Source organism: Rhinolophus sinicus, chromosome 14 (assembly GCF_057876585.1).
Source record: "Rhinolophus sinicus isolate RSI-liver-muscle chromosome 14, RSI-T2T, whole genome shotgun sequence".
Lineage (NCBI taxonomy): Eukaryota > Metazoa > Chordata > Mammalia > Chiroptera > Rhinolophidae > Rhinolophus > Rhinolophus sinicus.
The window spans coordinates 6,238,555-6,248,529 of NC_142514.1; the positions used below are offsets into that span (position 1 = coordinate 6,238,555).

At 47.8% G+C, this 9,975-nt stretch overlaps 1 long non-coding RNA gene across 1 annotated transcript; it reads left to right on the forward strand.

The window, feature by feature from the left end:
* The first annotated feature begins 408 nt into the window (after nt 1-408).
* On the forward strand, nt 409-4,988 carry LOC148755313 (uncharacterized). The gene is made up of 2 exons (XR_016018533.1): nt 409-1,002; nt 2,480-4,988. It is a non-coding gene; the product is annotated as an uncharacterized LOC148755313 (long non-coding RNA).
* Nucleotides 4,989-9,975: the final 4,987 nt, after the last annotated feature.

Sequence of the window (9,975 nt, forward strand, 5' to 3'; positions counted from 1 at the left end):
TTTCAAAGCCATGTCACTTCCCGTCGTGCAAGAATCCTGCTGGAATTGGGAGGGTTGCATCAAATTGAGTTCCAAGCTGCGTCTCAGTCTCAGCGGGTGAGAGTCTTTGCACCAGACAGTGTGCTGAAAACCACCAGACCAGGAGTAGCTGACGTTTATCTGTGTCTGCCGAATTCCCAGGAATCCTGTGGGGGTTTCCAGCCCATGTGGGAAGCACTGCCTGTGCCTGGAGGTGCAGGAAGGGGGAGATTGGGCAACTGCTTCTCCACTCCCACTGCCCTCATCTCGCTTGTTGTTCAGTCTTTCCAAGTTCTCCTGGTCCCCTGTGCCAAGGCAGGCTGGATCCAGCCAGGATATTTATAGTGCTGGTACAGGACTGGGCAGCTAGTGGGAGCAGATGTTTTCTGATATGGGGAAAGGAAGCTATTTATACTGGGAGTTGGATGAAAATTAGTCAGAGGGGAGGCTGCAGTCACAGTTGATGTTTCTGTCCTCCCAACTCTGGGGATAATTCTCCAGGTCCGCAGGTGAAAATAGCCCACCCTCACCACCTAGACGGTTCAATTCAGCAGCCGCTGAGTGAGTGCCAGTGCTGGGCGGGCACTGAGATGAATAAGACAAGGCCCCTCTCCTTGGTACAGTTGAAGAGGGGAGACCTCATGGAAGCAAATCATGGTGATTTGGTCCATCCTGCCAGCTGAGAGTGCCGTGGACCGACATGGTGAAGATGCTGGAGACTGCTGGGCCTGAGGGAGCAGTGCGGGGCAGGGGTGAGGGGTACAGAGAGCAGTGGTGACTGAGGGCCCCAAGGCCAGTGAGCGCTAACCTGGCTTCGAAAGATGCAGGAAAGGTCCAAGTGAGAAGGCATCAAGGCAGTGTGCATGGAACTCAGGGTATGCAGCTTTTGCAGCCTGCCCGAGGCATTCTGGGAACATCCAGGAACCAGACGTGGTCTGCGGCCAGAAGGGCTTCCTGAGAATTTCTGAGAAGGAGGCAGAACAGGTAAGCTGGGCTGTGAAAGGCCATCATCCATGATCGGGAGTGTGTACTTATGTGGACTTGGCCTTCAGGCAGGAGGAGCAGGCAAAGCTTTCTAAGAAGGGAAGCGATTGTTATTCCAGGGAGCGACGGAAACTGTGGATGGGTGAGCAAGTTTCTCCCGCGGCTCCAGTGTCCTGTGGCACCAAGTCTGGCACACAGTTGGTGCTCCATAAATGCTTGCTGAAAGAACAGATTCACGGAGCTGCATCCCTGTCTAGAGGCGGCATGCAGACCACCTACGAGATGAGTCCAGGCAGACTTGCTGGGTGCCAGATGGCAGCCACGGGCACCGTCCCCTCCACAGGCGGGTCCACACCCTCCCCAAGGTTTCTCCCACTGAGCGCTTCCTGGCCACTGCTTGGCCTGCAGTCCCCTCCCTGCCTTGTCCCCCGCTCCGGTTCTGCCTGTTGCTTTATCTCCACCTTAGCATCCTCTGATTTGAAAATCACGTAAGAATAATTAATAATAACAACAACAACAACAACAACAAAAGATGCTTCTGTGTATGTTGGCTGAAGCTTTGGGGAGATGCAGTACATTTACAAATGCAAACAACTTAAAACTGAGTATTAGCCTTTTCCTTGTTTTTAAATATCCTTAAGCCCTTTCTGCCAACTCGGTTCTGGCCTTTACCCCACTTCTGGCCTCTTTCTCTGCCTCCAGGCTCTTCTCCCCTTCTCTCTTCCCAAATGCTTATTTTGCTATTAGGCAGAACAGTTTAAGTCATCTGAGGACTTGGTTTTGTTTTCTGGTCTCCTTTTCTCCTAACTCTGAGGGTCTCACCTCTCACCCCTTAGCTAGGTATTTTCCTAAACAAAGACCTTTTGTTCCCTAAGAAGAACATGGGTTCCTCTCGGTAAGAAAGTCATTTTTCCCACAGCAAAGCATATGGAGCAGCTGTGTGGTAGAGTTTATACCTGGCACGATAGGGGACGAGAAAAATAAGCCTTATCCTTGGGACAAACGATGGAGGAGGACAAAGAGTGTCTGCTTGACAAACTCTTTCGGGCTCCTGAACCTTCTCCTAAATTCTGCTGTGCCCTTTCTTCTGAAATCCAGTTCTAGCAAGAACCCTGCTAAGTCAGTTCGGCAAGAACCCCCACCTTCAATATCTGAATGGGTTCCTCATCCCCCACCAGCTCCCAGGTGGTGTCTGACCCCCCTGGCCTGCCTTCAGCAAGAATCCTATCAGGTTGGTTGAGCCAGAACCCTCTCTAACCCCTGGCGTTTCCTCTTAGCAATTTTCCAACCACTGACCCCCTATACTTCAGCTATAAACTCCCACTTGCCCACACTGTATGGAGAGTTGAACCCCATCTTTCTCTTGCACTGCAAGACCTCATTGCAATGTCGCTATAGCTGTTGCTACACCCCCCCTTGAATAAAGTCTGCCTCACCATCTTCAACAGGTGACACTGAATAATCTTTTCTTTTACAGGAAAAAAGGCGTAACCCAGAGCAACTTGGCGTTTATCCTCTTGCTCAATGGGCAGCTGCATTTTATGTGTAGAAATGCGGAGACAAATCATGCCTGCGTGGGCTGGGAGCAGATAGGACGGGGAAAGCTCTTCTGGATGCCATTAGAAAGGAAGAATTAATACTCCTGGGCAACTAATTGGGTTTCAGAGATGGAGCTGATGGAGGTGAGAGAGGAAGGGCTCATGGGAAGGGTGACGAGGGGAGGGGCAGGGCGAGGATAAAACGAGGAAGATGGAAAGAGAAGCTGTTGGGGGAAGGAGAAAATACAAGTTTTAAATGTTTTGAGGAGGAGATGGAAGCTGAGAGGAACCTCCCCCACACCCCCCCCAACCCTCTCTCCACCCCCGGAGGCTGAGCTTGTTTTCTGGGAGAACAAGGAGAGCCCAGCAGCACCAAGGCCTGGGCAGTAGAGAAATAAGCACAGCAGGAGTGGGCTGTGCTCAGCAGAGAGGCTTCCCATGGCAGCCACCTCTGTCCTCAGCCCTAAGTGGGTGTCACATTCTCGGTGGACCTTGTCTTCCTGCAAGGATTGCTGAAAAGTCCCAGTGTGTTCCTGACCCTTAGGTGTTTGATTCAAATTCTTGGTTTCTTCTTGGAATGCTTCAAAGCTTTTCAACGTAAATCCAGATTTCCCCCGCCCCCCACCACGTGTATATTTCTGTCCCACTCCTGTTTGGCTTGGTCAGGGGTTAGTGGCGAAAGCTGGGAAACGAGAGAGGTGGGTGCCGCTGGGCTCATCCTCTCCGAGCAGCCCCGGACCCACCCCTTCTCACAGAGCAGTGAGGCCAGTTCGGTGTGTCATAGGGAGATGTACTAGGACAAGCATGCAGGGAGGTGTGAAAGGTTACGGAAAGCAATGTCAAGTCCCACCAGAGGCCCAAGGTGGAGGAAGGAAGGTGAGTGACGGAGACACCCGGGGTCTGCGAGGCACACAGGGGTCTAAAAACACAGTCACAGACGTCAGCGAAACTAGAAAAACACAAGGACAAAGGTGGTGAGTTTTTATAAAGCTAAATATATTCCATTTAAAGGCCATCCATTGGTCATTTGTTGTGAGATTAAGTAATTCCATGGGAAGAGCTTTCTTTTTGAAAAATGATTAAAATAATATGTGGCTGTTGTTCTTAAAGTTCTTCCTGGCAGAATGAAAAGTCAGCAACATTAAGTAAGTCCTTCCACTTAAAAGAGGGGGGGGAAATGGCTGGCTCTAGGGAGCCGTGACTTTGAGGGTCATCCAGGGCTGAGTCTGCATCTCTCGGTCACTGTGCAGGGAGGGCTCCAGGAGGAAGGCCTAGGATGAAGGATAGGAGTCTTGAGAATGAGCCCGAGCATCACTCTCTCTCTTTGCCTTGCCACCTCTCCCCACCACCCCCATATGAAACCCGTGTTGTGAAAATGTCAAAGGCAAAACCTTGCTTAAACCAGGCTGAAGGACCTGGTGTGCACAGAAGACAGTCCCATCCGAGGCAGTGGTGGCCAGAACGCAGGTCCCCAGGGAACAACAGGCCAAGCTGACCCTTAGAGGTCCCCAACAAAACCAGAGATCCAGGAGTCCCAGCCCTTACAGGAGTGGCCTGGGGACTAAGCAATTAAAGTATCTAGATTGTGAGGCTTCCCTCCCTGTGTCAGGCCCCCTGGAGCATGGGGGTTGAGGGGCGGGGTGGGTGGGTGGGGAGCAGGTGACAAAGCTGCCTGCACTATCAGCAATGTGGAGCCCAGTGAGGCCAGGAGTATGTCACTGGTGGGAACATCCAGGGGTGGAAGAGGTGCAGCAACACTGGCCACAGGAAACTTGAAAAGAACACCGACCACGGGCCAGCACCGTAGACTGCTCCAGGGCATGGCTTCTGCAGCGTGACTGTAAACCCTGCACCTACTGGAAGAACTGGGGGAAAGGGATCACCCCAGTTTGCCTCCTGTGACTTTTGCACATGCATGCACTTACACAGGTGCACACATACACCATTTGGTGGCACGTCCCCTCCATCCCTTGCTCACCGGGTGGGAGAGTTGGGATCCCTCTCACCTTTTACCCCCTGAAGGGTGGCTTCACCTTTTACCCCCTCAGGACTCCTGGGCTGGCTCCCCCAAATATCTAAGCAGCTTTCCCTCATAGGGTCCCAGAGATGTGAGAGCTGTGACAATGGAAGGTCTGTCCCTGGACAACCGTCTCCAGTACACAGGGCACAGGAACGTGGCCCAACCCCGTGTGGCTGAGGGCTCCCTGTGGTGGTCTCCTTACAACGACCAACAGCCACCAAGAAAGAAAAATGTCTAGGTGCAGCTTTCTGGCATAGCAGCTGCACCCAAGATGAATAGGGTCTGTTTCAACAGACTATTTTTAGAGAAAGGCTCCATTTTGTCTACTTTCTCAGACCTCTTTACTACCAAAGGCCTCAAATGGGGTTGACGCTGTACTTGGAAAAGGGGGACATTATTTTTGAGTCATAAAATGGAATGGAAACCAAGAAGGAAACTCACTTTGTAGTCTACTGTTGTTCAGTACAAAAATTAGTTATTTTATCAGAGCGCCGTTGTCAGGTCAGCTGCGTTTTATCATAAAATCATCGGGCAACCCAAGAGGAAACCGCAGTCCCTATAAGTAGTTTACAAACCCACACAATTGGGAGAATCTGGAAGTCTCCCCCACCCCCTTTCCTGAGGCTTTGAGCTAAGGAAACGAGACCAGGAGAGCGATAAACGAGGAGTGTGGCGCCCCCTGGCGAAAGCGGATCAGAGCACCCTGAGTGGGCGTCCACCTGCGCTGGACTGAGGCCTCCATCTCCAGTTGCCTAACATCTTCCCACTTTTGTGCAAAACCTAAGCTTCATAGCTTTGCACGAAGCCCTTCAGAGTCTGCACCTTCGGGCAACATGGAGCTGATGTGGTTCAATCTTGGAAGACCTAATTTAGATTTTGGCCAAGTGGGGAGAGAGGTGTTTGTCCCAGCGGGAGATGCACAGATCAGGAAAGGACTAGGACCACTGAAAGCCAGAAGGCTGAGGGGCTCAGGCCTTGTGGTCCCAGCATGCTGTTCTGGGGTCTCAGAGAAGGAAGCCATAACACTATCCTAGCCATCCATCACTGCTGCAGCCTGGGCTTTTCCTCCAGGGTAACAACTGGGCAGACATCAGGAAAACTCCAAGTTGAACCAAGCAGCTCTTGTCTATCTAGGATAAAAGTACTTGTGCAATATGATTATAGAAAGTCCCAGGGAAAATTAAAAACAGATGCCACACACTTTAAAGAGGCATGGTCTCAGAACAACCCAACACCAGGACTCGCCTTCTGGGTCAAGTGGAAAAGTTTGTGAAAAGCCAAAGAAGATGGATTCTGTTTTCCCAGGTCCCGACTTGAAGCTTAGAGGAAGTTATAGGGGGTAAGTTCTGGATACAACCCCGATACTGCCAGAATCTCTCCAGGCTCAGATTTACATGCCTGACGTTTCCAGATCCCAAGCTGAGATTCCATCCTGGGATGGATGACTTGATTCTCATAAATAACATCTGTCTCTATGTCGCATTGATAAGGGTCCCTCTGGGCATGAACCTGAGTCACTAGGGATCCAAGAGGAATTTCTCTCTGCACCATATGTGTTATTCAGGTGGTGGGTTCCTTCTAATTATTCTGAAATTCCTTGGAGAGATCAACCACAGACTCTGTTGGAATTAGGCAAGAAGGATTTTGACACACCCTGGAGGAGATACACTCCCATCTCCTGCAGAGGGCTTGACGGTCCTTGAGGCTGGGCTCTCAGAAGATCCGGCAGGGACCCTGAGAAAGAAATTCAAAAGATTCCTTCATGATGTCATTAATCCCAGTAAAGAAGATCTGAAAGCTGCATATACTCTCTGGCCTTAGCACGCCAAAGTTTAGATAGATATTTTCTCCCCTGGAATTAAAAAACCGCCAACGATCAAACTTGAAGACATCCTCATATTTTCAGTGGAGCAGCAAAGTAAGAGTTTTCTCAGATTCAGAGTCTTGGAGGTGGTGTTGGGAGAGAGTCTGTCCCCCAAGGAGTGACATGGGCATTAGGAGAATAGACTGAGGTAAGGGTTTCATTGCCAGGTGTTCATCTTGGCAATGCCTACCGCTCTCACCTCTATGCACTTTTTTCTTATTCTTACTTCTGTGGCATGTATGTTTTACTGAGATGTGATTCAATTCACGCTTTTAAATTATACAATGCAGGGGGGTTTACTATATTCACAGAATTGCCCATCCATCACCATAATCCATTTTAGAACATTTTTATATTCTAAAACAATCCCAAAAAGAAACCCTGCCCCCTTCAGTCATCATCTCCAATCCTCCCATCTTCTCTAGCCCTGGGCAATTACTAATCTACTGTCTCTGTGAATTTGCCTATTCTGGACATTTTGTATCAACAGAATCATACAATATGCTGTCTTTTGTGTCTGGCTTCCTTCACTTTCCATAATGTTATCAAGGTTCATCCATGTTGTAGGTTCATCCATCTATCAGTACTTTTTTATGTCTGAATAATTTTCCATTCTGTGGATAGACCCCATTTTATTTCTCCATTCACCAGTTGATGACCATTTGGGTTGTTTCTATGTTTGGACCATTATGAATAACACTGTTATAAACATTTGTGAACACGATTTTGTTTACACATACATTTTCATTTTTCTCTCATATCAGAGAGTGGAATTGCTGGATTATATGGAAACTCCATGTTTAACCTTTCCAGGAACTGCAGACTAATTTCCACCCTAGTCACTTTTCAGGGGTCCTACGAATTGGTCGGACATATATGACACAATAGTAGTATCACCCATCTTTCCAAAAAGATTCTAAACAAGTACGAGGGTGAAACCTCAGTTTTAGCTGAGAAAGTTGGCTAACCGGCTGCTTTGGTTAGATGAAATTAATAATAATAATTTTTAAAATCCCATTTTGTTCTAACTTTTGTTAAGAAGGCTTCTAATTCGAATTAGCACATTATTGCTGCATCCCTTAGAAAGAAGGGAGCAGGGAAGACCATTTGACTTTCCTTGGCCATCAGCATACATGGCGTTCAGGGGTCAGCCATCCATTCATTAACCATTATTAAGGGACAGTTGCATGTCAGGCTTGGGCCTAGATAGTCCAGATCCACAAGCAAACAAGGTGGACACTGCCTCTGTCTTCTTGCACCAAGTTCTAGTATGGGAGAGAGTCAGACGAAACTGACAAAAATTTGCTTTATAGGTAAAAGAGGGACTGGGACAGAATAACAAAGGTTTTGGGGGTAGGGGGCTGCCTCAGACGGGATGATCAGGGAATCGCTCTCTGAGGAGGTACATTAGTTTTGCTGCCATGACAAGTTAGCACAGACTCAGCAGTTTAAAACAACACCCATTTATTAGCTCTACGGTTCTGTATATCAGAAGTCTGGGTGGGTTCAATGGGGTTCTATGCTAAGGGTCTCACGTGGCCAAAATCAAGGTGTTGGCCAGGCTGGGATCTTATTTGAAAGCTCTCAGAAAAAATTCACTTCCATGTTCATTCCAATTGCTCACAGAATCCAATGTCTTGCGGCTGTAGGACTGTCAGTCTGCTCATGCTGCTATAACAGAATCCCATAGGCTGGATGGTTTAAACAACAAACACTTATTTCCCCACAGTTCTGGAGTCGGAGAACTCCAGAATCAAGGCACCGGTGTCTGGTGAGAACCGGCTTCCTGGTTCACAGGCGGCCATCTTCTTTCCCTGTCGTCACTTGGTGGAAGGGGCAAAGGAACTCCTTTTATAAGAGCACTAATCCCATTCATGAGGGCTCTACCTCATGACCTAATCACCTCCCTGAGGCCCCACCCCGAACACCATCACTCTAGGGGTGAGGGGGACTTAGTTTTCAACATATGAACTTGGGGGACCCAAACATTCAGTCTGTAACAAGGACTGAAGTCCTGTCTTCTTGCTGCCTGTCAGCCGGGGGTTTGCCCTCAGCAACTTGGTGGTGCCCACGTTCCTTCTCACCTGGCCCCACTACCTTCAATGGCATGTCCAGTCCAGTCCTTCTCACGCTCTGCATCTCTCAACTTCTCCTTCTGCCACCAGCCAGAGAAAGCTCTCTGCTTTTAAGGAGTCGTGTTTTCCTATCTTAAGGTCAACAATCTCATACAACATAACACAACCACGGGAGTGATAGCTCATCATAGTCACAGGTTCACAGAGCTATAGAGATGCAAGTGAAGGATGGCCTGAGAGGAGGTGAGCGAGCGGGGAAGAACCTCTCCACCATCCGAGTCCTTGTAGATATCTGTGGACAGGATGGAGTTGAAAGTGTACCAAGCCCAGGACTCTTGGAGGGGAGTGTTTCTAGAATTAAACCCCCGAAATTATTTTTTAAATAGTTTGATTAAGATATAATATATAATCGACATGCAATAAACAGCACATATTTAAAGTATACAATTTGATAACTTTTGATATATGTATACAGCCATAAAAATATCTCCACAATCAAGATAATGGACACATTCATCACTCCCCAAGTTTCCTCGAGCCCCTGTGTCACTTCTTCTTCCCACCCCTTCTGCTCCCCCATCCCCAGGCAACCACTGAGCCGATTCCTTTCACCATAGATTAGCTTGCATTTTCTAATTTTCTAGGGTCTTACATAAATGCAATCATACAGTATTGTTATGGGATGAATACTGTCCCTCCCAAAATTTGTATTTTGAAGTCCTAACCCCCAGTACCTCAGAATATGACTATATTTGGAAATAGGGTCTTTCCAGAGGTAATTAAGTTGAAATGAGGTCATTCGGGTGGGACCTACTCCAAGATGTCCTTACAAGAAGAGATCAGGACATAGGCACATGCAGAGGGATGACCATGTGAGGACAGCAATGGAGATCCATCTACAAGCTAAGGAGAGAAGCTTCAAGAGAAAACAGACCTTCCAATGCCTTGGTCTTGGACTTCCAGACTCCAGAACTGTGAGAAAATACAATTCTGTTGTTTAAGCCACCGGCTCTTTGGGGCTTTGTTATGGCAGCCTTAGCAAACTAATACAGGTATGTCCTTTCTATTTTGTCTGACTTCTTTCATTCAGCATGATTATTTTGAGATTCACGTGTGTTCACATGTATCAGTAGTCCATTTCTTTTTCTTGTTGAGTGATATTCCATTGTATGGGCAGTCCACAATTTATTTATCCATTCACCTGTTGATGGGCAGTCAGTTTGTTTCCAGTTTTTGTTTATGATAAATAAAGCTCCTATGCACACTCGTATAAAGTGTTACAGGTAAGAACACATATTTCCTTTTCTTTTGGTAAACATTTAGGAGTAGAGTGACTGGGCCACATGGCAGTTGTATTTTTAACTTTTCTGAAAGCTGCCAAACTCTTTTCCAAAGTGGTTGTACTATTTTACATTTCCACCAGCAATATATGAGCATTTCAGTTGCTTCACATCTTTACCAACAGTTGGTATGGTC